The 25,075-nt window shown below is 42.4% G+C and overlaps 1 protein-coding gene and 6 long non-coding RNA genes across 8 annotated transcripts in view; 4 read left to right on the top strand and 3 right to left on the bottom strand.

Moving 5' to 3' along the window:
- Positions 1 to 25,075, bottom strand: part of LOC117754516 (hemicentin-2-like) — a 541,775-nt gene that overhangs the window by 60,597 nt on the left and 456,103 nt on the right. The window lies entirely within an intron of this gene.
- Positions 1 to 25,075, top strand: part of LOC117758599 — a 34,315-nt gene that overhangs the window by 1,571 nt on the left and 7,669 nt on the right. The window contains exon 2 of one of the 2 annotated variants that reach the window (XR_004613341.1): positions 118 to 213. This is a non-coding gene — a long non-coding RNA (uncharacterized LOC117758599). Of the gene's footprint in view, positions 1 to 100; positions 214 to 25,075 lie in introns of those variants that run through there. The other variant, XR_004613330.1, reaches the window with a different exon arrangement.
- On the top strand, positions 2,530 to 4,146 carry LOC117759182. The gene is made up of 3 exons (XR_004613444.1): positions 2,530 to 2,579; positions 2,716 to 2,943; positions 3,892 to 4,146. It is a non-coding gene; the product is annotated as an uncharacterized LOC117759182 (long non-coding RNA).
- LOC117759161 lies at positions 11,009 to 11,762 on the bottom strand. Its single transcript, XR_004613436.1, has 2 exons — positions 11,584 to 11,762; positions 11,009 to 11,193 (listed from the first exon to the last, which is right to left on the bottom strand). It is a non-coding gene; the product is annotated as an uncharacterized LOC117759161 (long non-coding RNA).
- LOC117759166 lies at positions 11,778 to 24,678 on the top strand. Its single transcript, XR_004613438.1, has 4 exons — positions 11,778 to 11,945; positions 14,698 to 14,704; positions 21,705 to 21,710; positions 24,667 to 24,678. It is a non-coding gene; the product is annotated as an uncharacterized LOC117759166 (long non-coding RNA).
- LOC117759147 lies at positions 19,240 to 21,815 on the bottom strand. Its single transcript, XR_004613433.1, has 3 exons — positions 21,803 to 21,815; positions 19,623 to 19,624; positions 19,240 to 19,502 (listed from the first exon to the last, which is right to left on the bottom strand). It is a non-coding gene; the product is annotated as an uncharacterized LOC117759147 (long non-coding RNA).
- LOC117759192 lies at positions 20,201 to 21,677 on the top strand. The gene is made up of 3 exons (XR_004613446.1): positions 20,201 to 20,349; positions 21,183 to 21,289; positions 21,589 to 21,677. It is a non-coding gene; the product is annotated as an uncharacterized LOC117759192 (long non-coding RNA).

Genomic DNA, 25,075 nt, shown 5'->3' with positions numbered 1-25,075 from the left:
ATGAAACAGTCTCTCTCTCTCTCTCTCTCTCTCTCTCTCTCTCTCTCTCTCTCTCTCTCTCTCTCTCTCTCTCTCTCTCTCTCTCTCTCTCTCTCTTTCTCTGGAGGAGTTTTCTAGTTCATCCAACTGTTTATTTCTTTCCTCTCATCTAGAAGAAACAAGTCCTTCACACAACAACGTGAGTGCGGTGAGAGACCAGAAGACAGAGCGCAGGTAAATGAATAGTTTCATTTCAAAGCACTTGATCTCCACTCTTCAAGGCTGCCTCATTAACCGGTGGCGTTCTGCATCATTGTGATTTGATGAGAAGGGTCAGACCATGAATGTCTTGGGAGGTCATATTCCTTTACTCTAACAAAAAGCTTAAACTCCATAAGGGAGAAACTGACTGGATCTCTTATGCCTCTGTGCCGGCGACAGCCAATGGCCGGAGGCGTTATGTTTACAGGTTGTCCGTCTGTCTGATGGCGACTGTGGAGGTCAAAGGTCAAGGTGACTGTGACCTCCCTGAACCATTTTTATCCTCATGAACAGATTGAGAGAATCATTTCAAATTTGGCACAAATGTTCACTGACACTCATGAATGACCTGATTGGTCAAAGGTCAAGGCCACAGTGGCCACACCAACATGTTCTGGGCCTTTTGAACATGATATCTCAAATCTGCCTTTAAGGAATTTCTTGAAACTTTGACTTAAAGATGAACAGATTGGATTTTGTCACGATGTTCTCATATGAGGCAAGAAATAAATGTATGAATATTGAAACTGCACTGGTTGGAGGAGGCGCACAACCGAAGGGCAGTAATTCTAGTTAGGGAGTAAAATGTAGAGTGAATGTTTCATGGTGGTGACACCGGGTTCATCTGTTAAGAAGATGAGCTGGTGACCAGCAGGGAAAAACAGAAAGCTCCAAGATCACTGCTGCCATCACAGTTTGATTCAGCAGAGTAGGATCAGGCCCACAACAAAGAGAAACTCTCAGTACCCAACAAGTTAAAGAGTAAGACACAGATTCCAGCCTGATCCCAGCTAGTATTTTACTGTACGACCAGATTTCAGCTGCGGCCCACACACGACCAGCAGAGCCGCACGATGACGTTAATTACCCTTCGGTTTACAAGGAATGTTCATGTCGTGTTCTACTCTTGATATACAGCAGCATAGTGTGTGCAGGGTGTGTTCTCCGGTGCCACATAGTGGACACAGGAAGCATGTACACAGCTGCACACTCCACGCCGGAATTAGCATCTTTCTCAATCGTGCAGTGTCGGACGGTTGAGAAAAGTAAACCGCTGCGTCCACTGGCTGGATCGAGGGGGGGGGGGGGGGGGCAGGCCTGTTCAACGCTGCTTACAGCTTTAGTTGAGGAAGATTCAGGTTTGGTACGAACAGCCACTAAAGTCATTTCTCACACTCTGTTAAATGAAGAAATTCACAGTTTGTACAAAACACAAGTTACTTCTTTGTTTTAGGTTTAATCTAACACCATCTGGCTCAGCAAGCATGTAAGTGGAAAGAGGAAGGAAGAGGGGGGGTGTTTAACAGTTTAAATTTATCTTTCTCTGACAGAATCTGTCTTTATTCTCAGACTCTTCTGTGTTGTAGGTAGACGTGTCTGTGATGTGACTGAGTTTCATCTTGTGCACATTATTTATCTGTGGACGTTTTTATTGTTTGAAGTCACAGACGAGAGCAGCAGCTACTATGAGTGTAACTGCAGCAGCGAGTGGATTTGTTGTCCTTCTTCTCACTGTGACAGGTACTGTACGTCTACATTCATGTTTCACTCTATTTTACACTCGGACTTCTGATTCACCTGAAGTGAGTTTGAGAAAGAAAGTAAAAATATAAATGAACCATTCATTCATTTTCAGATCACCACCTGTAAAGTGATGCAGAAAGAAAATATATGAAGGAATTATCATCAGTATTATTTTGTATCTTTGTTTAGAAGTTTCTATCGTCTAGAGCTCAAAATATTAAAGAGTCTGCAACTTATTATTATTATTATTATTATTATTATTATTATTATTATTATTATTATTATCATCATGACTGAGTTCCTCTCCTCTCGATGCAGGAATTGTCATCAGTGTGTGGAGTCATTAGTTGAAATGCTATGGAATGCTGCTCATGGAAATGTGTTTCTTTTCTACAGAAAGTAAAAAGTAAACTAAGTGTTCTCTGGTGTCGTTATGAATCTGATTCTCTGTGTTACAGTGGTACAGTGTGAGAATGGCTGGGATGTGAGTTACACTTCTACTGAGATCTGTGCCTTCAGAGGATCAACAGTGGACATTACCTGTACCTACACATACCCATCCACATTTAATAACCATGATACTACAGTTCAGGAAACTTTCTGGTTCATTCAAGAGAGTAATGGGATTCACGTTGATCTAAGGACTGATCCGGAGTATTCAGGTCGTGTGGAGTATCTCTGTGGAAACAACAAGTGCACTCTGAGAATCTCTAACCTGAGAGAGAGCGACTCAGCTGTGTACAAGTTCAGGTTCACAACAAACCAACCTACTGGGAGTTTAACTGGTTCAGCTGGAGTCACTCTGTCTGTCACAGGTAACATTTACATCTGAACATTCATTCATTTATTTCCTACATCTTGTTTGGTTCACTTGAGTGTGTCTGTGCACTTTTATATGCATGTGTGTGTTGTCAGTTTGGACTAAAATGAATTCCTTATTCTCACACACAGATTTGCATGTGCAGGTGAGCAGATCAGTGAAGTCTTACTATTCTAACTACATGTATGCAGAGCTCAGGTGTCAGAGCAGTTGTCGTCTTCCTGATCATCTGAACTACGTCTGGTACAGGAATCAACAGAAGGAGATTGAAGGAGCATCTTATACAGATGATTTTAATTCTGCAGACAGAGTTTCCTGTGCTGTTAAAGGACACGAGGATTTCCGCTCTCCGTCAATGTGTGAGTTTAATCTACAGTATTTCACTAACACCACCATCTGCTGGAGTATTTGAGATAATGCATTGTACCATAACTTCATGTGTCTTTAAATACTTTTTTCTGCATGGGCACATTGAACTCTTGGGATACTACTGTCAGTACTGACAAACTAGTGTAGTACTAGTACTAGTATTCTGCTTGTGTAAATAAAGATTGAAGACATGACTGCTCCCCAGAAGTGAAGCCAAAGCATCTTGATCACCCCCTGGTGGCTGGCTGCAGTATAGAACATACATCCTGTCTCCTCCATGTTAGTGGATGGAACATGGATCAATCTAAAAAGTCAAATACATTTTTCTCAAAGTTGGTTTGTGTCATTTTAGGTCGTTCTTATCTCACTCTATTGTTCATGTTTCTCATAAGTTTGGTTTTAATTAGTTATTTGATGATATTAAAATTAGATTAAACTTCATGATTGACAGCTGAAGCTGACTCAGGATTGGTCGAGCTCATGTATGGGCGGGACCTTGATACTGTGGCTCCATCTCCAGATCACTACTGTGCAGACTGTGGTTCCAAATGTGAAAGATGGCAGCGTTGGTATCCAGGATATTTTGGCTTCATTTCTGGAGAGTGGGAGGAAGTGGAGACGTGTCGTCCATCTTTGGTCGACTCTGCATAAAAGATACAGATCATTTCCTCCATATTGGCCAGTTTGCTCCATTATAAGAGCAACTTCTACAAGGTCCCTCATGTTCCTCACCTCCAACAGTGTGTTTCTCCCTCACTCTGAAGTCTAAAGGGCACTTCCCTGGGTTTTTTGTGAACTGAAAGTTTCCTCATCTTGGCATCGTCATCAATTTAAAATGAAAACCTGCCGACTGGTGATTCACCAGAGAAAATACATGGAGTTAGTTTTATAAATGTATAAGTTTATCTTCTGATTCTCTGATGTGCTCTGTGTTACAGTGGTAAGGAGTCAGAATGGCTGGGATGTGAGTTACACTTCTACTGAGATCTGTGCCTTCAGAGGATCAACAGTGGACATTACCTGTACCTACACATACCCATCCAGGTTGAAACACCTTGATACTACAGTTAAGGAAACTTTCTGGTTCATTCAAGAGAGTAATGGGATTCACGTTGATCTAAGGACTGATCCGGAGTATTCAGGTCGTGTGGAGTATCTCTGTGAAAACAACAAGTGCACTCTGAGAATCTCTAACCTGAGAGAGAGCGACTCAGCTGTGTACAAGTTCAGGTTCACAACAAACCAACCTACTGGGAGTTTAACTGGTTCAGCTGGAGTCACTGTGAATGTCACAGGTAACATTTACATTAGAGTCAGTTTGAAATTTTAGTGTGTATGTTGAAATAAAATCACATGTTTGTTCACAGCCCCTCAGCTCCAGGTACATGTGAGGAGATCAACAGCCAATCCATATTCTACCTGGACAGAGCTGACCTGTCACAGCAGGTGTCAGCTCCCTGATCATCTTTCCTACGTTTGGTACAATAACAATAAACTTGTTGGACGAAAAAAATACTTTCACCTCCGACACGTTAATGCTGAAGACAGCTATCACTGTGCTATAGAAGGACATGAGCGTTTCCCTTCTCCTACATTGTGTGAGTTTACGCCTCCTCATGAAGCTACAATAATGTGGAAATAATTTAAATTAAACTTTTAACAAATAATACAGACAGTGTTTTGATTGTATTCTCATCCCGTGTGTTAATATAGACTATCCTTCAGATGCTCCAAAGCCTCCCTCTGTGTCAGCGAGTCCCTCTGGTGAGATCATGGAGGGCAGCTCAGTGACTCTGACCTGCAGCAGTGATGCTAACCCAGCAGCTAAATACACCTGGTACAAGAGAAGTGGAGATGAAACAGTTCAACCTCTCAGTGAAGAGACACAATTTGTCCTCAGCTCCATCCGGTCGTCAGACTCTGGAGAGTATTACTGCACAGCTGAGAATGAGCTGGGAAGGAGTTCAGCAAACATCTCTATTACTGTGACATGTGAGTGAAACACAGGTTATTAAGTGAAGATATATTGAATCTGTCCCATTCTTTGTCCTTTACATTTTAAATGTGCAGATATGGGTCGTTTGACTTCTGCCCCATAAATATTCACAGTCAGACCATCAGCAGCACAAAGAGGAATCCACCCAGCATCAGTTAAAACATCCATAAAGCTTTCACCATCCTCAGTAAACTTGAAAGATATTTCCTTCACTGTGCACATTCACGTGACGAGCAAACAGCTCTCAGCAGACAGACAGTGGTGAAAACAAAACCCTGCTCCTGTGCACACGTCACACATACACCTCCCAGCAGGGGGAGCAGTGGCTCAGAAACAGTTTAAGAGACACGCCCACAAACAGGCCACTCTGAACAGGGCTCTTCACATGTTTTATTAGGAAGAAACTCTGTCTAATTGTGGAAAAGGGTCATAATATGTCACGTTTAAGTCCACGTTACAAACTGGACTATGGTTTGGAAATCTGTGGACATTCAGGGGAGTCTGGAAACAGTAGTGCAACAGGAAATCATTGAAAAAAACCTCTCACTTAACAAAAAGAAGAATTTACCTGTGTCAGTTTAACAACCTTGCTGTTGTAACTCAGTGCCTCCACTCACCTGAGCACCTTTGACTTTAACACATCATATCATATATGTCCCCAAATGTTAAACACAATGTCTGTCATCTGTTATCATCATTCTGTTTTCACACATACAGATGCTCCAAAGCCTCCCTCTGTGTCAGTGAGTCCCTCTGGTGAGATCATGGAGGGCAGCTCGGTGACTCTGACCTGCAGCAGTGATGCTAACCCAGCAGCTAATTACACCTGGTACAAGGAGGACGAGGACTCACCAAAAGCATCAGGACAAATCTTCACCATCACTGATATCACAGCTGAACATGGTGGAAATTATCAGTGTGAGGCCCAGAACACACAAGGACGTAGTAAGGCCACCTTACATCTGACTGTTGGAGCAGGTGAGTCATGTGAAGTCCTAACACCTTTAGAGGTTCTGGAGCTGTGTATTGACTTCAGCCATTCTTTGTCCTTTACATTTTAAATGTGCAGATATGGGTCGTTTGACTTCTGTCCCATAAATATTCACAGTCAGACCATCAGCAGCACAAAGAGGAATCCACCCAGCATCAGTTAAAACATCCATAAAGCTTTCACCATCCTCAGTAAACTTGAAAGATATTTCCTTCACTGTGCACATTCATGTAACGAGCAAACAGCTCTCAGCAGACAGACAGTGGTGAAAACAAAACCCTGGTCCTGTGCACACGTCACACATACACCTCCCAGCAGGGGGAGCAGTAGCTCATTAACAGTTTAAGAAACACGCCCACAAACAGGCCACTCTGAACAGGGCTCTTCACACGTTTTATTAGAAAAGAAACTGTCTTTATATTCAGTCAGAACATCAAGACAGGTTTAGCAAACATGACAAAAGTTATTTTTGTAAATGTTTCGTCCTGCACCTTTAAGTATTGTGATTTCGTGAAATGATGAAGTAAAAGTTATTTCATCATAGTTTCACCTGGATCATGGAAATCAGCACTCATTGGATCAGCCGCTGCAGTTTTCCTCGCTGTGACTCTCCTCTCCGTGTTCCTACTGATCAGGTGAGCAAATCTGTTCCACTAAAGCTTTGTACGATGAATTCCTGAAAATCTGTCCTGTTAAATTAAATCAACTCAATTATTATGTATATTGTTTGTTATTTGGTTCAATTGATCAGAAAAAAGAGAAACTCTCAGCAATCTGCTGATCCTGGGGACAGACTTGACCACAGTGAGCAGGTGAGACACAGTTCAGCGTCCAATCCTTTCAAACGCCACTATTTCTCACGTCAAACCCTTTTCTCTGTATTGTGAAGATTAAAAACTAGTTATTAAAATCACAATCATCGTTAGTAAAAACAATCATCTGGTGTTTGAATTTCCTTCTGGTAATCTATCCATTTAAGCAAATTGCTGAGTGTTATAATTGTCTTTGCTGTGCGGTTTGTTCAACAGTTTTTGCTGAACTGCTATAGTTGGACTCTAACGTTGTCCATACTGCAACATGTACAAGATTCAAAAGCAAATTTGTGTTTGCAGCATCTACCCAATCAGTCTGAGGAAAACTGTGACCTTCACTATGACAGTGTCCACTTCATGAAGAGTCAGACGGATCCCCTCTACTCCCATGTCGGATCAGCTGAACCCAGCAAACACAAGGAGGCGGAGGAGGTTGCGTACGCTTCTGTCAACTTTAACAGATCTGCCCCGAGGTGAGCAGCTCTTCATTCAGGACCATTATCCTCACTAACACCACAAAACATCATAAACAGAGATATATCCTATAGAAGTCATTTGTTTTTACCCTTTCATTTTCTTGTTTGTCTAAAAATGTGTATTTGTTAAAGGAGACATATTCTGCTCATATTCAGTTTGATCATTTTAATTAGTGTTGTGACTTTAAAATGTTTAATGTTCAGAAAACATCACTTTCCTCAGACTGTCTATTGCTGCAGCTCCTCTTTTCAGCCTCTGTCTCAAACACTTGGTTTTAGCTCCTGTCTCTTTAAGGCCCCCCCCTCCTGATAATGCCCAGTCTGCTCTGATTGGTCACCCGACCCACTCTGTTGTGATTGGTTAACCACTTCCTGTGCGTGTAGGAAATCCTCCACTCTCACTTTACGAGGGACACATTCAATCTCAAAACATTTCTTATAGTTTAACTAGCGTTTCCGTGGTGAACGACATGTTTGTTTGAACCCGTGTGCAGCGGGCTCTCGTTTGGTGGGTGTGTCAGAGGTGTTCCCCAATCAGCAGCGACTGTTTTAAAAAGGCAGTGACACAATGGATTCTAAAGTTCTCTACAGATGCTGGTGTTAGAAGCTGCTGTTCCAGACGACGGAAGCAGAGACTGTGACATTCAGCCTGTATTGAAGCATTCAACACGTATTTTAACCCACATCATCTACCTCCGAGATGTTTTCCACGAGAACGCCAAGAATGACCTCCTCCGCTGACATTGTTGCAACACTTCGTAACACAATGTGTTCAACGCACCACTGTTTACGTTTAAATACTGCTTATGTTACGTTTGCTACAGCCCTGGCTTCTGCCAATGATGCAGAGGTACGGACGGGACTACTGGTGAGGTGTTTCAGGAGCTTCATGTTTTCTGTGGGGCAGAGGAGCTCGTTTTACCAGGAGAGGAGCTCAGACTTTGGGCTTTTTAACTTTGCAGAACTTTGAAACTCAATATGTCTCCTTTAATACTACGTCTCCATGACCTCCTGATCATTTATTTGTTTTATCTCCTTTCAGAACCAGAGGTCAGGACACTGGAGAGGATCCAGCTGCATTGTACAGCACAGTCAAAAAACCTCCTGCTGTTTAGACCAACGTCTGGAAATCACCTGAGTCCCGATGGAAATATCTCAACAGCTGCGGGATGGATTTGAATAGAAGTTCATACAACTGTTCATGGTCCCCACAGGATGAATCCTACTTTGGTGACAGGCAGACTCCAGCATCATTGTTGAAGTGAATGTTCAGTTTTAAGTGACTTGTCTTGACAGCTAATGGATAAATTTCCCCGAGGATGAATCGAAACGACTTCGGTGACTCGACTTTTATCTTAAATATATCAGCAACTTGTAGAAGTTGTTAAAAATGCCACATTTAGCCTGAATGAAAAATATCAAACATTTTATAACTTGCAGCTTCAAAGATGAAAATATCTGCGGTGTGTGTCAGACGGTCGACAAACTGTAAACTTGTAATAAACTTTTTTCTAGTTATATTATCAAAACAAGCATTATTAGTTAGTTGTAGTGTGACACTGCTGCCACTAGATGGTAGTAAAGAGTTTTACTGATAAAACCACAGAGAGGATTCTGTCTCTTTCACTTCTTTCTGTTTCTACACTATTGTTTCCAGCGTTTCCATCATCAGCCGATCAGGAGTTGTACTCATTTCCTCTGAGGACTGGAGGGACCACGTCTCATGTGGATGTGAGCTGCTACTTACGTGATAAACGCCTTGAATGTGACCGTTAACACAAAGTGAACTGCTGACACCAGATGAGCTGTGTTGCTTCTGGTGTCTGTTCAAAGTTTGCATCAGGCCCATTGATTTCACTTTAGTGTTTTGTGGTATTTCTCACATCACGTGTTAAACACGTGAAGAAGAAGGAGTTAGGTGTGTTTTAATCCACCATGTTCACACGGCGGCCATTTTCCTCTGACGTCTCTCTCAGGGTGTGAAGCTCGAATGTTGTTACGAACAGAATAATGTTGTACTGCTGTGATCCAGGTTTATAAGTTATACAAAAAAGATTATATATTATCACTTATTCTTCATTAGGATTATTGATTCATTGTTATATTAGTTTTGGTAATTTTAGTAACATAATAAGTTTGTTTGCTGCACCTTTAGGAGACTGATGTTAATTATACTTTTTCTTTTTCTTCACAACATTATTCATATTTATAGTCTTGTTTATTTCATTTGTTGTTCACTCACAACTTCCTCTTTTCTAACTTTGTGATGTACAGTTTAGCAACAAAGCAGATTTTCTTTCAGGGTCATTAAAAGTTTTTTTTTTTGTTCTGTTCATATATTTTTATTTTTACATTAAATGTGAAGCTCATTTGTTCCTATTTGCTATTGTTTTGAAACTCTTACTATATTTTAATCTCACTTCCAGTATTTGTTCTGTCTTTTGTTCGTCCTTTTCATAATAAAGCCAGTCAGACGCCATACGAGACTTCCAACACGCACATATTTATTGTCTTCTTCCCGTGAGTTGAACTGCTTGCGGGTCCCGTTGCAGAGACGAGGTGGATGAATGCTTGTGTGACCCTTGGTTACACTAGAAAGAGTGTAAATGTGGAGCAGGATCAGAGATACGAGGTAAACAGGAGCCCTGGACTTGAATATCAGTAACGAGAATTAACACCGTGATTACTTTGAATGAACTTGTATTAGAACACATAACCTGCAGTTCAAGTTTGTTTGACACTGACAATACAGCATATATTTACCCAAAACAATGAACAAAAATAAATAAAAGTTTAAAAAGTGTGCACATAAAAGTCCCTTCAACGTCCGTAAGTCCAGTCTTAAATGTCAAACTGGTGGATTGATCGTTGGGGCCCAGTCCGTCTTTGTACAGTGTCTGTCCTACCACACCGTGGAGTGAAGAGGAACATGGAAGTCTGAATCTCTCTCAAAGATCTGCATGTTGGCTCGCCATCCAGTTAACTGTAGTCTTGGTTCTTCGGTGGATGTCCTCTCTGGCACCGGAGAATTCGTCTCTCACCAAAAACCTGAGCGTTGAATAGTAAGAATCCCTGCACCTTCCAACAGGTCAGCAGGGTGACCTCACACTTCCACACGATATAACAGAATCTGAGCAAAGCTGGTAGTGTGCTTGTAGCTTGAGCAGCAAAATGGCCGACAGGATGCAGACAGGTAAACAAACTCTCCACAGAGTAGATTCACCAGAGAGGACGACAGGGTACCTCCCCCTACTGGCTAGAAAAGGTAACAGCAGGTCACCCAATGAGCCACTACAGTGTTATACAAAGTGTACAATCTCTTTCTCTATAGCACTTATACAATATATAATATTGCAGCCTTCAGGATGTATTTTGACTGATTTTGCAGTGTGGGCTACACTTGCGTGCTGTGTGAATGTGTGTATATGAGGTGGCCTGACGTCTAGTCCATGTCAACTGGTAGCTTAACGCAGTGGTTCTCAACCTTTTTTCAGGTATGTACCCCCTTTAAAAAAACTTCAGCCGAGTACCCCCTAACCAGCGCAAAGCATTTTTGGTTGAAAGAAAGATGTAATCCACAGTGCTGTGCCATTAGTGTCTGATTTATTAAACTTTGTAACTAGACACTTTCAAATTTAAAACTCCATCAATGTCCATAACATTGCTCATTTGTAGTGGTCTCTCTTGAACTATTTGGAAATAAAAATAACTAAAGACTTATTAAAAAAGAAATAATTATCTCAATTATAAATAAAGATTTGTGCACATAAAAATAATTATCAACTTAAAGTGACCTCTTTTGGGATCATAATAAAGATATGTTCTCAAACTGAACTCATGAACTTAATTATAGATAAACACTTCTTCACAAAAAATAAATCATTAACTTAATTTTAAATAAAAGATTAGCTCAAAATACAATACAACTTAAAATATCTTCTTTAAGGATCGAAAAGAATACTGATCTTAAATTTACAAACTGTCAACACTGAAGATTACATTGTTGCATTGAACTGAGTGAGTGCTTTTGCATTTACATTTTAGTGAGAAACTTGTGCTTGTGCTTCACTGAGGATCTTTGTCAGTCTTGGTGGCAGGGAAGCAACTGCTGTGATCAAGCTCTTCTCCAGGCACAGTCTGTTTCTTTGCTTTGTTTTGATCACAGTCATTGCAGAGAAGGAGGCCTCACATAAATATGTGGAGGCAAAGGGTAGTAGCTGCTCCAAAGCTTTCTGTCCCAGGTGAGGGTGCTCCTGCTTCACACACACCCAAAACTGTGTGAGTGTGGATGTGGCAAACTTCATCTGGAGGCCCCGGTCAGATGACACTTCCAGGAGTTTTTCCTGATAAGTGACAGGTAGCTTGTTTCCGTTTGCTTCGGGGAGGCTTTTCGCATCGTGTCTTGAGATGACCTGAATTCAGAAAGTTTCCTCTTAAAAAACTCAGGTGGCTCACCAACATGACTTTCATGTTTTGTCTGGAGATGCTGCTGAAGATGTGCTGGCTTCATGCCACTGTTGGCTAATCTCTCCCCACAGAAAAAACACAAAGTGTAAATCTAATCTATGTTATTGTTAATATTGTTGAAGTGTCTTTCTGTTATTTTATTGTGAAATATTTGCTCGCTTTAAGGTCAGACATTTTCATTTCCGTTTTTGTATTGCATGCTTTTATTTTGAAAGTGTTCCGGTAGAGACGCGGACTTCCTGTTATCAATGTGTTTTCGCGCCCCTCCGAAGAGGCACGAGCTCTCACGGTGTTTAGGGAAGTTTCAAACAAACCTGGAAACATCAGTTAAAGTCTCGACCATCTTCCGGGGGACATGCTCCACAAAGCCTTGGGTGGGTGGCAGCTCGTGGACCTAAATCCCATGAAAACATATTGTTGTGGATACTGACGGAAGTTTGCCGGCTCTGGTTTCGCCTTCTCTGGCTCTTGTCCCTCGTGTTTTCAGCGGCATCGCTGCTGCGCTTCAACCGCGACTCCATTGTTTGAGTTTTCAAGGCGGCAGTGATGACAGGTGATGACACGTGATGACAGGTGATGACAGGTGATGACAGGTGATGACAGGTGACGACAGGTGGTGACAGGTGATGACAGGTGCCGACAGGTGGCGTGTGCCAGGTTGGGTCAAACCATCCTGGTATGGGGGAGACTCTGGGTTTTTAGGATAATGAAATTGAATAGCCTGCTGAATATAAAATTCAGTTCATGAACTTACACTTATATTTTATTGAATATTTATTAAATAACAATTTTTAAAGGATTTTTGAATGGATGCTAATTTTAAATGTATTTTTAAAAAATCTCACGTACCCCCTGGAGTGCCTTCACGTACCCCCATTTGAGAACCACTGCTTTAGAGGACTGGTTTCTATGAGTGATTGAACTCTGCTGCAGCTCGATTGAATTGAGGCAGATTGAATTGATGGAGGCTGGCATGTGCACACATAGACACCAAAGGGGGCTTGAGCCACTGCCCTTTTCCTTCCTCGAGAGAAAGTGCCCTTATTTAAATACATGAATATTATATTCCTGTTTGCGCACAGCTTCCCTGTCAAACAAATATATTGAATGCCGAAAGGCACACCATTTTATGGTATCATGTTTAATGCATTATTGCACAACATAATGGAGCCCCGCGTGAGGCAGAGTACAGTTGGCAAATTCATAATTATGCAATATGCATTTTTTCATTTTTGGCCAACGCCAGAAATAAGTGGAATTTTGAATTTTCAGTCAAGCCAAAGGTTTGAATTCAGTTCCACTAGTCTGCCACCGGAGTAGACATTCAACCGTACTTACAAACAAGTGCAATGTGGTGAAATTTAATTTATTCATTATTCACCATAATGTTTATTAATAATTAATTATTCATAACTACCACTTTAAGTCCTCATAGTGTTACGCTAAAAGATTGATATTGTTGCTAATAACTCCAGTTGAATATTTTTTGTGGAAAATTTAAGAATTTCTTTTAATATTTGAATATCACATATTCAATGTTAACTGGTCAAGCTGTGAAATTTCCTGTAACTGTTATGTGCTTTTGAATTAAGACATAGCGCGCCACCGGCCCTATGGAACAGAGCTTGTACCTGTTACTGCCAAGCATTTCAGCCCAAGGTGGATAAGAGAACCTGAGAAAGAGCCACAGCGTGCTTCCAGCCCTGTGAAGTTATAGAACCCCTAACTGTCACTGCCCTGCATATCAGTTAGTGTGATTAAAAGTTTGATGAACTGTTTTACCCACCGTAGTTTTGGTTAGGCTAGTGTACGATCAAATCCACACTACAAGGTGTCTGCCAGTGCAACACCAAAGCCAACCACACTGCTTTGTTGATTTATAAACTTGTAAATGTAATCCTTCAATTTCAGACCCAACAATGGAGAACCCCTGTGTAGAACAGTTTGTTTCTTCCCTAGCACAGAGCCTGACCCCTGGCTATCCTGAATTCATCAGCAAGTTGAACTTCAGTGAGTGTAATAAAGAAATAGATTCACTACTTAATGACAGGTGTGATGCACAAACAGCATCAAAGGGTCCATTGTTGAGATGCATGATTCTAAATTTCCACAGGCAAATCAACCTGTCAGAGCGAAGCAGCCGTGGAACAGGAGGTAAAAGCCCTGAGAGCGCAAAATGCTCTTCTCCTCCAGGAGGTTCAAACTGCTGGTAAGAAAGCCCTGCACTATTTAGAAGACCTGCACTCAGCAGAGTCAGATCTCTATTCACACAAGGAGGAACTGTTAAAACTTAGAATAGAAGGCCCGGCCTCACATCAGTTTTTCAGCCAATGTGATTCTGGTTATTCCGATTCACACTCCTCCGATAGTGTACGGTTAACTCCCTCTTCACTCCCAAGATGGGACAGAATCCCATCTGACCCGAAGTCTTTGGGAAGTAAGTCACCTCCTGATCCTCCAGTGACAGGAAGAGGAAACAGCTTCCTAACTTCCCATCTCTCTGACTCTGACACTGATGACACATGTAGTTTATCCTCCAGAACACATTGTGCCTCATATACTTCTCATCCACTGATGCATGACACATTTTTCCGTGCACAACTCTCCGTAGTGGGAGTTCAACATTCAAGATGTTTTAGCACCTCCCCCTCAACCAGAGAGACCTGCAGCAGGTGATGCACCGGACCTCACAGTGTCCTCGCTTTGATTTGCTTGAGTTTCTAGCCAAAGATATTGAACAATTTGATCCAGACAACTGTGATAACAATATTGATAATTACTTCAGAGAACTAGATCTCAGCCGAGGTGATGTGCCAAATGCAACAGAAAGAGAGAAGGTTAGACTCGTGTTAAAAACCAGCTCTACAGCTGTTCACAAGTTTATTCAGTCACTTCCTTCCAGTGTCACAAGTAACTACCCAGAGCTCCGTCAAGCACTAGTCGAGGAATTCTCTTCTACTGATGACGAGATCACATCCATTGTTACAGCATCCCAAATTAAGCATTCACGTCGCGAAAATCCCAGGGATTATTTCAGACGTTTGATGCATGTTTATTTTCAGGGAAAGAACGCACCAGGCCTAAAAGAACATCCCACCTTCAAGTCCTTGTTCTTACGTAACTTACATCCATGTATACGCACACATGTTGTACTGATGACACAGCAAGTAAACCTTCAATGCAGCAGATCAGGAAGATGTCACAGGTGGCTTGGGAAACTGTTATCACTTCCAAGGCTACAGTAGGTGCAACCGAGCCCGTCAAAACAAACAGCACGGTGTCAAATTCATCCGCCGCCTCAAAACTTCACCCTCACAACAAAACGAAGGGGGGTGACAACAGGCAGCGTAGGGACACTGAGCGTATCCACCATGTCCACCCACTTCCCAGAGATAGGCATTCCCACAGTAGAAGCTGTAGGAAGCCATACTCTGACATTCTGGCCCAGACAAATTACCACTGCTCAGAAGATGACGACAGCGTCTCTGAGTACAGTTCAAATCATGGTTATGACCGAGCACCCAGTGACAGCGCCTCTGAAGTCCTCCTGGACTCTGGCTCCTCAGAGCGTTACGGCCCTGAGCCACGACACAGGCGATCCAGAGCTCGCTCCTCACGGCCAGAACCAACACAGTTCACCCCGGTACTGACAGTCAGTATTAAGTTTCTTGCAGTTAATAGGAAAACTGTTTTGTTAGCAACAGCAGCAAACTCCAAAACCTAAATTCTGATTAAACTTATATACCACTGCCAACTTTGTAAATATGTTTGGATCGACTACGTTCCATTCCATAATAATGTAGTCCACACAACACATGTTAGGACATTAGCATATTATTACAGAAACAATGATACAGTCATTTGGATTTTTAGACTTTGAAAAATTATGACAACCTTCCGCAGGAAAACCTGCTGAACAATACTCATAATCACACCATCGTCATTTAGAAATGAAAAAAATAGATACACTACCGTTCAAAAGTTTGGGGTCACTTAGAAATGTCCTTATTTTTCAAAGAAAAGCACTGTTTTTTTCAATGAAGATAACATTAAATTAATCAGAAATACACTCTATACATTGTTAATGTGGTAAATGACTATTCCAGGTGGAAACGTCTGGTTTTTAATGAAATATCTACATAGGTGTACAGAGGCCTATTTCCAGCAACTATCACTCCAGTGTTCTAATGGTACATTGTGTTTGCTAATCGCCTTAGAAGACTAATGAAAACTGTTTTGCTGGTGAGAGAAGCTATAAAACTGGCCTTCCTTTGAGCTAGTTGAGTATCTGGAGCATCACATTTGTGGGTTCGATTATACTCTCAAAATGGCCAGAAGAAGAGAACTTTCATGTGAAACTCGCCAGTCTATTCTTGTTCTTAGAAATGAAGGCTATTCCATGCGAGAAATTGCGAAGAAACTGAAAATGTCCTACAACGGTGTGTACTACTCCCTTCAGAGAACAGCACAAACGGGCTCTAACCAGAGTAGAAAGAGAAGTGGGAGGAACCGGTGCACAACTCAGCAAGAAGACAAGTATATTAGAGTCTCTAGTTTGAGAAATAGACGCCTCACAGGTCCTCAACTGGCAGCTTCTTTAAATGGTACCCGCAAAACGCCAGTGTCAACGTCTACAGTGAAGAGGCGACTCCGGGATGCTGGCCTTCGAGGCAGAGTGGCAAAGAAAAAGCCATATCTGAGACTGGCCAATAAAAAGAAAAGATTGATATGGGCAAAAGAACACAGACATTGGACAGAGGAAGATTGGAAAAAAGTGTTATAGACAGACGAATCAAAGTTTGAGGTGTTTGGATCACACAGAAGAACATTTGTGAGACGCAGAACAGGTGAAAAGATGCTGGAAGAGTGCCTGACGCCATCTGTCAAGCATGGTGGAGGTAATGTGATGGTCTCGGGCTACTTTGGTGCTGGTAAAGTGGGAGATTTGTACAAGGTAAAAGGGATTTTAAATAAGGAAGGCTACCACTCCATTTTGCAACGCCATGCCATACCCTGTGGACAGCGCTTGATTGGAGCCAATTTCCTCCTACAACAGGACAATGACCCAAAGCACACCTCCACATAATGCAAGAACTATTTAGGGAAGAAGCAGGCAGCTGGTATGCTGTCTGTAATGGAGTGGCCAGCACAGTCACCAGATCTCAACCCCATTGAGCTGTTGTGGGAGCAGCTTGACTGTAGGGTATGCAAGAAGTGCCCATCAAGCCAATCCAACTTGTGGGAGGTGCTTCAGGAAGCGTGGGGTGAAATTTCTACAGATTACCTCAACACATTAACAGCTAGAATGCCAAAGGTCTGCAATGCTGTAATTGCTGCAAATGGAGCATTCTTTGACGAAAGCACAGTTTGAAGAACAAAATTAATATTTCAAATAAAAATCATTATTTCTAACCTTGTCAATGTCTTGACTATATTTTCTATTCATTTTGCAACTCATTTGATAAATAAAAGTGTGAGTTTTCATGGAAAACATGAAATTGTCTGGGTGACCCCAAACTTTTGAACATTAGTGTATATATACAGGGTATGTTGTGGAGCTTGAATGTGAAGAAGATACTAACTGTATTTCTATTTATAAAAGTCTTGTACAATGTAGAATAAACACAGTCTCCTCTGTGGGTAGTGAAGATGATGATTTTTTATGTATCACTCTCTCCCACATTTTGATCTCCTGTGATCCATGACTTTCTCCTCCCGTTCACCCCCCCCCCCCCCCCCCCCCCCTCCCCATCTCCACCTCCTTCTTTCCTCCTTTCTTTTCCTGCATTAAGCATTAAGATTTTCCTTCACCGGAACTAACCGAGGGCAATAGGACTGAGTGAAGTCGATGATTAAGAGGTGTGTCCCAATACTTTTGTCCATAAAGTGTAAGTCAATGTAATGTCTCAACAGAAGCCTGCTGATTGTTTCGACTGTAACTAAAGATGGACGACATGACAGCTCTCTAAAAGTGGAGCCAAATCGTCTCCATTGCCCCCCTGGTGGCTGGCGGGAGTATAGGTCATATATACCTTGGCTCAATCCCCTGATCACTGAACTGTGCAGATTGTGACTCCAAAGATGACAGCGGTCGTGTCTGGGATATTATAGCTTGATTTCTGAACAGTGGGAGGAAGTGCAGACGTGTCGACCATCTTTATTTACAGTCTGTGTCTTACTTGTGCACTCAAATGAGTCCCGGCACTTATTTATAATGATGTACTAAATAAATCAGAGCAGGTTCCAATAAAGCAGCATTTTAAAGAGGAGGCATCACAGGTAGGTAAAACTTACTGATAATAACTAGAAAGAAGATGGTTTTACAGTGTTATGAGAAACAGTGGTACTACCACATTAAAAATTAAAGTTATAAAAGTGTATTCAATGAAGACAGTAGATAGTAGTAGTTGTTGCAGCAGCAGTAGTTAGAACAGAAGTTCTTTGTAGGTAAGAGGTAGTTTTGCTTTGTTTTAATAGTTAAAGTACTTGTAGTAGAAGCAAAAGTAGCAAGTTTATCACTGCCAGCAGTAGTAAAAGAGTTGGTCAGCGTTGTCTGTACCACACTTCTCTGCCGGAGGTTTGAGGTTTTGTGTTTCCACGGTTACAGGTTTGGTGAGATAGAGAGCATCAGAGTTCTTCACCAACGCTTCTGTGCCTTCGTCAACTTCAAGAACGCCAACATGGCTGCCAGAGCCCTGGAGAAGCTGCAGGTGAGTCATGGACCGGCTCGGTTTCAGGAGAACAGAGTTTATTCATGTAACAAAAACAACCACAGCTGACCAAAGAAAGAAAGAAAATGTGTAAAATATGAATATACAAAATTTAATATATACAAAACAGGGAATATGAAAAAGCAATATGACATCATAGATATTTGAGAATGACAATATTGCACAGTAACAGATAAAATCCAGGTCTCAAACTCGACTTTAAATGAAAGTCAGTGAGAAAGATTGGGTGTTTAACATTGAGTAAAACATTTCTAGGGTCTGAGCGGTTCTGAAATGAAGAGGTAAGCTGTTCCAGAGATTAGTCTGAGCCCCTTCACATTACTCTTGAATGTCACTGTCCCGGCCATCGTCCCCTTCTTGTGCCTTTATAGACATTATGTAACGTCCATGTGTCCTCCTGGCCAGGGGGTGGAGCTGGGGAGCACCAAGCTGGTGATGCGGTACCCGGACCGTTGGATCCAGCGGACTCTGCCCTCCACACAAAGGACCAACACCAGCCTGGGCTTCAGTGCTGCAGGAACACAGCACAGCTCAGCTTCCACAGGGTTCTGAGGAAATCACTCACCATGCACGTTTTTCTACAGAAGTCACAAGAGGGAATTGAACATGAAACTCACTTTATACAAATGTGTTCAAATACACAAATAACCTCCTCTGGTTCTGACCGTGCAGGTCCAGACAGAGGGCGCCTGTAAATGGACACGAGTGCTTCTATTGGCGGACCACAGGTTGTTTCTATGGTGACAAGCACCGCTTCAGACACATACCAGACCAGCAAGGGCAAAGCAAGAAACCATGGCAACCCTAACTATTTCCCCTCCCCTCCCCAACCCCTGCACCCAGACACGTTACAGGGGGATTTACAAAGAATGAGGGGAACAGGACCGTCAAATAGAACCAGAGGATGTTCTGCCCGACGATACCGACAGCTGAATGTGTGTGTGAGAGAAAAGAAAAGAGAGAGACGGGTTCTGCACAGGGTCCAGAACCCAACCTTGTAAATACTTTGAATATAAGAAGGTCTAAAAGATTTAGATTTGTTTGAAACGTCACTGAGGAGTCACCCTGATGAACTCCTGGTTCCTGCTGTGTGGGACATGTCACCTCTCGTCAGGATTTACTGGGACCAGTGTCTCTGGTTGAACCTTGTTGGAAACAACCAAAGACTCTGTGACAAACCGTTGTCTCCTGAACACCACTGCTGCTTTGCTGCCAAATGAAGTTATTTCATTTTTTTAAGTATTTGCACAAAACAATAAATGAATAAACACTGATGTTTTCTGTCGTCTGCTCACGTTAATCTAAACTGCACTGCACATGCCTTTTTAAAAAACGTTTCTGTGTTCACTTTGTTTGCTTCTTAGTTTTTAAGATGGGCTGTTGTTATTCAGGTTGTAAGGGCCACAAAACCTGTATGTGAAGAGAAAAGAGGCCGTGGAAGGTCAGAGCAAATTCATTTCTGTTTCTTACAACTTCATCAACCACGAAGAAAACACAAGGCTCTTTTTTATCATGACCACATCCTTGTTACTAACTCAGCTCTGGAGCCAGAGACATTTGCACCATCAGTCTTATCTCTGTGTCCAAACATTAGTGACTCTGCTGTTTGTCCGTCTTCTTTCTTCTGACACTATCAGATAATCACAGATGAAAGAAGTTTGATGTTTGAGAAGCTCGAACTGAAGCACTGAACCTTCATCTGACACTCGTCATTATAAACTCTGTTCATAACATTAAACCTCACTAACTCGAGCCTGCAGAGAGCTGGAGGGAGTGTGCACACGGCCCTCACCTGTCAGCTACAGTTTGTCTCTTTTAACAATTTGGGGGGAAAATATTAAACATGAAAGATTTATTTCCATTTGTCTGACTTTTAGTTTTCACAATACACCCGGACCACGAAGTTGATCTAACTTGAAAAAGGTAAGTAAATAAATTTACAATTAATTTTAAAATTGTATTTACTTAATTTTATCAGATTTTTCCAACTTAAAAGCAGCAAGTGAAGTTAACTCTCAAAGTAAAACCAGCTAGTCTGATTTAACTGAATAGTTGTGTTTACTCTGGCTACAACCATATAACTGCGTTTTTAAACAAAAACGATCTCTCTCCACGTTCTGCTTGTGCTTTAATGTAGAATCAGACTAATCAGAACAATCAGTTCCAGAGTTGAGGTGGAGTTCATGTGAATTTCACAGTCGGGAACTAATTCTTCTGAATATTCCGACTCCACGTGAACGCACAACCAGAGCACAGTGGGAGGCTCCGCCCATCTAACCCAACAGTCGATGGTTCCTGTGTCGCTCTGCTGCTCACGTGCACCTGTGCATGAGCTCATGAAGTCCAGTCTACACAAGTGAACAGTTTTACACGTGTATCAGACAAAACAAGTTTGACTCACATGAGTTGAATCCTCGTGAGAAATGAGTAAAGAACACTAAAGTAATGTAAGTTTGCATAATTATGACCTTTTACAATGTATTGTTATGATCCAGTCTTCATATGGACTGGAGGTGTAAATAAACAGGAACTGACTTCTAACATGAGGTTAAAAGAAAGAATAATTCAACATGTTTTTTAAGTCCAGTCTCAAGAAAGTAAAGAAAGTGTTTCATTTCTTCATTTTAACAAGGGGATTTACTGGTGTTTGTCCGTTCATGCATGTTAATGATGTAAAGAGGAAGGAAGCCAAGGTCTTAACTGATCTATGATTTCTATCTGTCATCGTGACTGGCTGACAAACATCGTTTCTCAAGGGTGGAATCTAGCTGCTGATGTGGCTCCACCACAGAGACGTGTGAAGCAACGAGGGGTTTGAGAGAAGCAGCGAGTTGCTTTGTCATCTTCCTTCTTTCTGTGTCAGGTACATCTACATTTACAGGAAAGCACTTTGTGTGATATCGTGTTTGTATGAAAAGTGTTTGAATAATTGTTCCAGTCTTTCTCATGGTTCCAGCTTCTTAATGTTTGGGGTTTTCCTGCATTTCTCTTAAATTACTTTGAGTAATTGTGACGTTTGGATCATTGATTGGACAAAACAATTATTGTGAAGATGTCACTTTAGTCTCTGCTCTGCGTAGAGGTGATGCTATTCTGAGTTTCTAGATATTTTTATGCCTCAGTGCCGGTGACACCCAGTGACCTCAGGCATCTTGTTTTCAGGTCGTCTCGTTGTCTGATTCTTGTGAACGCAATATCTCAAGATCCCTTTGAGGGAGTTTCTTCAAATTTGGTACAAATGTTCATCACTTGGACTCAAAGATGAACTGAAGGTCAAGGTCACAGTGGCCTCACAAAACAAGGCGGACTCCAGGTCCTGATTAGCCCTTTCTGTTTGTCCATTAGTCTGTGGTTGGAATCCTGATGATAGGCTGACTTTGGCTCCAAGGGCCTGGCAAAATGCCTTCCACACATGAGAGGTGAACTGGGGACCCCTGTCAGAAACGATGTCAGCTGGTATGCTGTGTAGATGGAAAACATGGTCAGTTAATAGGTTAGCAGTCTCCTGAGCAGATGGTAACTTGGGCAGGGCATGAAAATGGACAGCCTTGGAAAATCGATCCACAATGGTAAGAACAACTGTGTTACCTTGTGAGGGAGGCATACCAGTGACAAAATCCAAGGTGATGTGTGACTAGGGACGGTTAGGAACCTGAAGTGGACACCTTTCAGCAGGTGACAAGCAACGAGAATAAAAGGCACATGGGTGAAGCTTGTGAGCTGAACCAGAACGTTGGGATAGAACTGCTCCTACCCAAGTATCCGAGGCATCCACTTCCACTACAAACTGCAGAGAGGGATCTGGTTGAACTAGCACAGGAGCAGAGATGAAGAGATTCTTTAGCTTGCAATATGCTGCCTCTGCCTCCGGTGTCCAGGGAAACTGCACAGAGGAAGAAGTTAGTTTAGTGAGGGGAGATGCCACTTGACTGAAACCCTTGATGAATCTGCGATACAAGTTTGCAAAACCAAGAAAACTCTGCAATTTCTTGCGAGTAGTGGGTGTGGACCAGTCAGATACCGCTTTGATCTTTTCTGGGTCCGTCTTCACCTGCCCACCCTCGATGATGTACCCCAGTGAACTCACAGAGCTGGTGTGAAACTCGCACTTCTCTGCTTTGACAAAAAGCTTATTTTCTAGTAGTCTCTGGAGAACTAGCTGGACATGGGACACATGCTCACTGAGGTCTTTGGAGAAAATGAGGATGTCATCTAAATAAACAAAAACAAAACGGTTCAGGAATTCACGAAGGACATCAATCACCAGTCCCTGAAAAACAGCTGGAGCATTGGTCTACCCAAAAGGCATAACTAGATATTCAAAATGCTCTAGGGGTGTGTTAAAAGCCGTCTTCCATTCATCCCCATCCCGAATCCGCACAAGATGGCAGGCATTGCGGAGATCCAGCTTTGAGAAGACAGAGGCTCCCTGAAGGGGTTCAAAAGCAGAGCTGATTAGTGGAAGGGGGTATTTGTTCTTGATAGTGATGTTATTCAGGTCACGGAAGTCAATGCAAGGCCGGAGAGTTTTATCCTTCTTCTCGACAAAGAACAAACCAGCACCGAGGGGAAGAGGATTGGCAGATTATTCCAGCAGCTAACGACTCTTTAATATAATTTTCCATGGCCTCTCGTTCAGGGCGCGAGAGATTCAACATGATTTTTAAAGTCCAGTCTCAAGAAAGTAAAGAAAGTGTTGCATTCACTGTCAGGCTGCAAAACTACTCTCACTGTTATTTGCATGAAATATATTTTAATAAGTTCACGCATCATTTCCAAAATAAAAGAACATTTCTTCATTTTAACAAGAGGATTTACTGGTGTTTTTCCGTTCATGCATGTTAATGATGAAAAGAGGAAGGAAGCCAAGGTCTTAACTGATCTATGATTTCTATCTGTCATCGTGACTGGCTGACAAACATCGTTTCTCAAGGGTGGAATCTAGCTGCTGATGTGGCTGCACCACAGAGACGTGTGAAGCAACGATGGGTTTGAGAGAAGCAGCGAGTTGCTTTGTCATCTTCCTTCTTTCTGTGTCAGGTACATCTACATTTACAGGAAAGCACTTTGTGTTATATCGTGCTAATGTTTGGGGTTTTCCTGCATTGTGAAGTTTGGATCATTGATTGGACAAAACAGTTATTGTGAAGATGTCACTTTAGTCTCTGCTCTGCGTAGAGGTGATGTTATTCTGAGTTTCTAGATATTGTTATGCCTCAGTGCCGGTGACACCCAGTGACCTCAGGCATCTTGTTTTCAGGTCGTCTCGTTGTCTGATTCTTGTGAACGCAATATCTCAAGATCCCTTTGAGGGAGTTTCTTCAAATCGGGTACAAATGTTCATCACTTGGACTCAAAGATGAACTGATGATGTTTTGGTGGTTGAAGGTCAAGGTCACAGTGGCCTCACAAAACATGTTTTTCGGCCTCTCGATCATGATAGGGTTAGGGTTAGGGGTTGACTCTCTCTAGCTAGTATTTTACTGTACGACCAGATTTCAGCTGCGGCACACACACAACCAGCAGAGCCGCACCATGACGTCCACTACGCCAGCGTCTGCTTCACCCAGAACCGGGCAGATGCCATCTACTCCAACATAGCTCAAGTTCAACCCCAGAGAAATACTGAGGAAGACGATATTGGGCTGCTTCAACCTGACAGCAGAGGGATTGATTACCTTTTCAATGACAAATGGTTCTAAGAAACGAGGGGCTAACTTCTTGGATACTGACTTCAAGGGAATGTCTTTAGAGGAAAGCCACATAGACTGACCTGGCTTATATGCAGGAGCAGGAATCCTACGTCTGTCAGCGAGGCGTTTGTTGGCTTCCACAGAGCGAAGGAGAGCTGAGCGGGTGTCATTCCAGACTTTCCTACAGCGACGAAGGTGATGCTGAACAGAGGGTACAGCCAAATCGCTCTCCTGGGAGGGAAACAGGTGGTTGATAACCCAGAGAAGCCTCAAAAGGGGACATACCTGTGGCTGCGTTGGTTAAGGAATTATGGGCATATTCAATCCAGGTCAGGTGAGAACTCCAGGTTGAATGGTTGAGTGCTGAGATGCAACGCAGGGCGGACTCCAGGTCCTGATTAGCCCTTCCTGTTTGTCCATTGGTCTGTGGTTGGAATCCTGACGATAGGCTGACCTTGGCTCCAAGGGCCTGGCAAAATGCCTTCCACACATGAGAGGTGAACTGGGGACCCCTGTCAGAAACGATGTCAGCTGGTATGCCGTGTAGACGGAAAACATGGTCAGTTAATAGGTTAGCAGTCTCCTGAGCAGATGGTAACTTGGGCAGGGCATGAAAATGGACAGCCTTGGAAAATCAATCCACAATGGTAAGAACAACTGTGTTACCTTGTGAGGGAGGCATACCAGTGACAAAATCCAAGGTGATGTGTGACTAGGGACGGTTAGGAACCTGAAGTGGACACCTTTCAGCAGGTGACAAGCAACGAGAATAAAAGGCACATGGGTGAAGCTTGTGATCTGAACCAGAATGTTGGGATAGAACTGCTCCTACCCCAGTATCCGAGGCATCCACTTCCACTTTTTTCCAATACACACACAACCAGAGCACAGTGGGAGGCTCCGCCCATCTAACCCAACAGTCGATGGTTCCTGTGTCGCTCTACTGCTCACGTGCA

This window comes from Hippoglossus hippoglossus, chromosome 1 (genome assembly GCF_009819705.1).
Source record: "Hippoglossus hippoglossus isolate fHipHip1 chromosome 1, fHipHip1.pri, whole genome shotgun sequence".
Taxonomy (NCBI): domain Eukaryota; kingdom Metazoa; phylum Chordata; class Actinopteri; order Pleuronectiformes; family Pleuronectidae; genus Hippoglossus; species Hippoglossus hippoglossus.
This window is presented reverse-complemented; position numbering and strand designations above follow the sequence as displayed.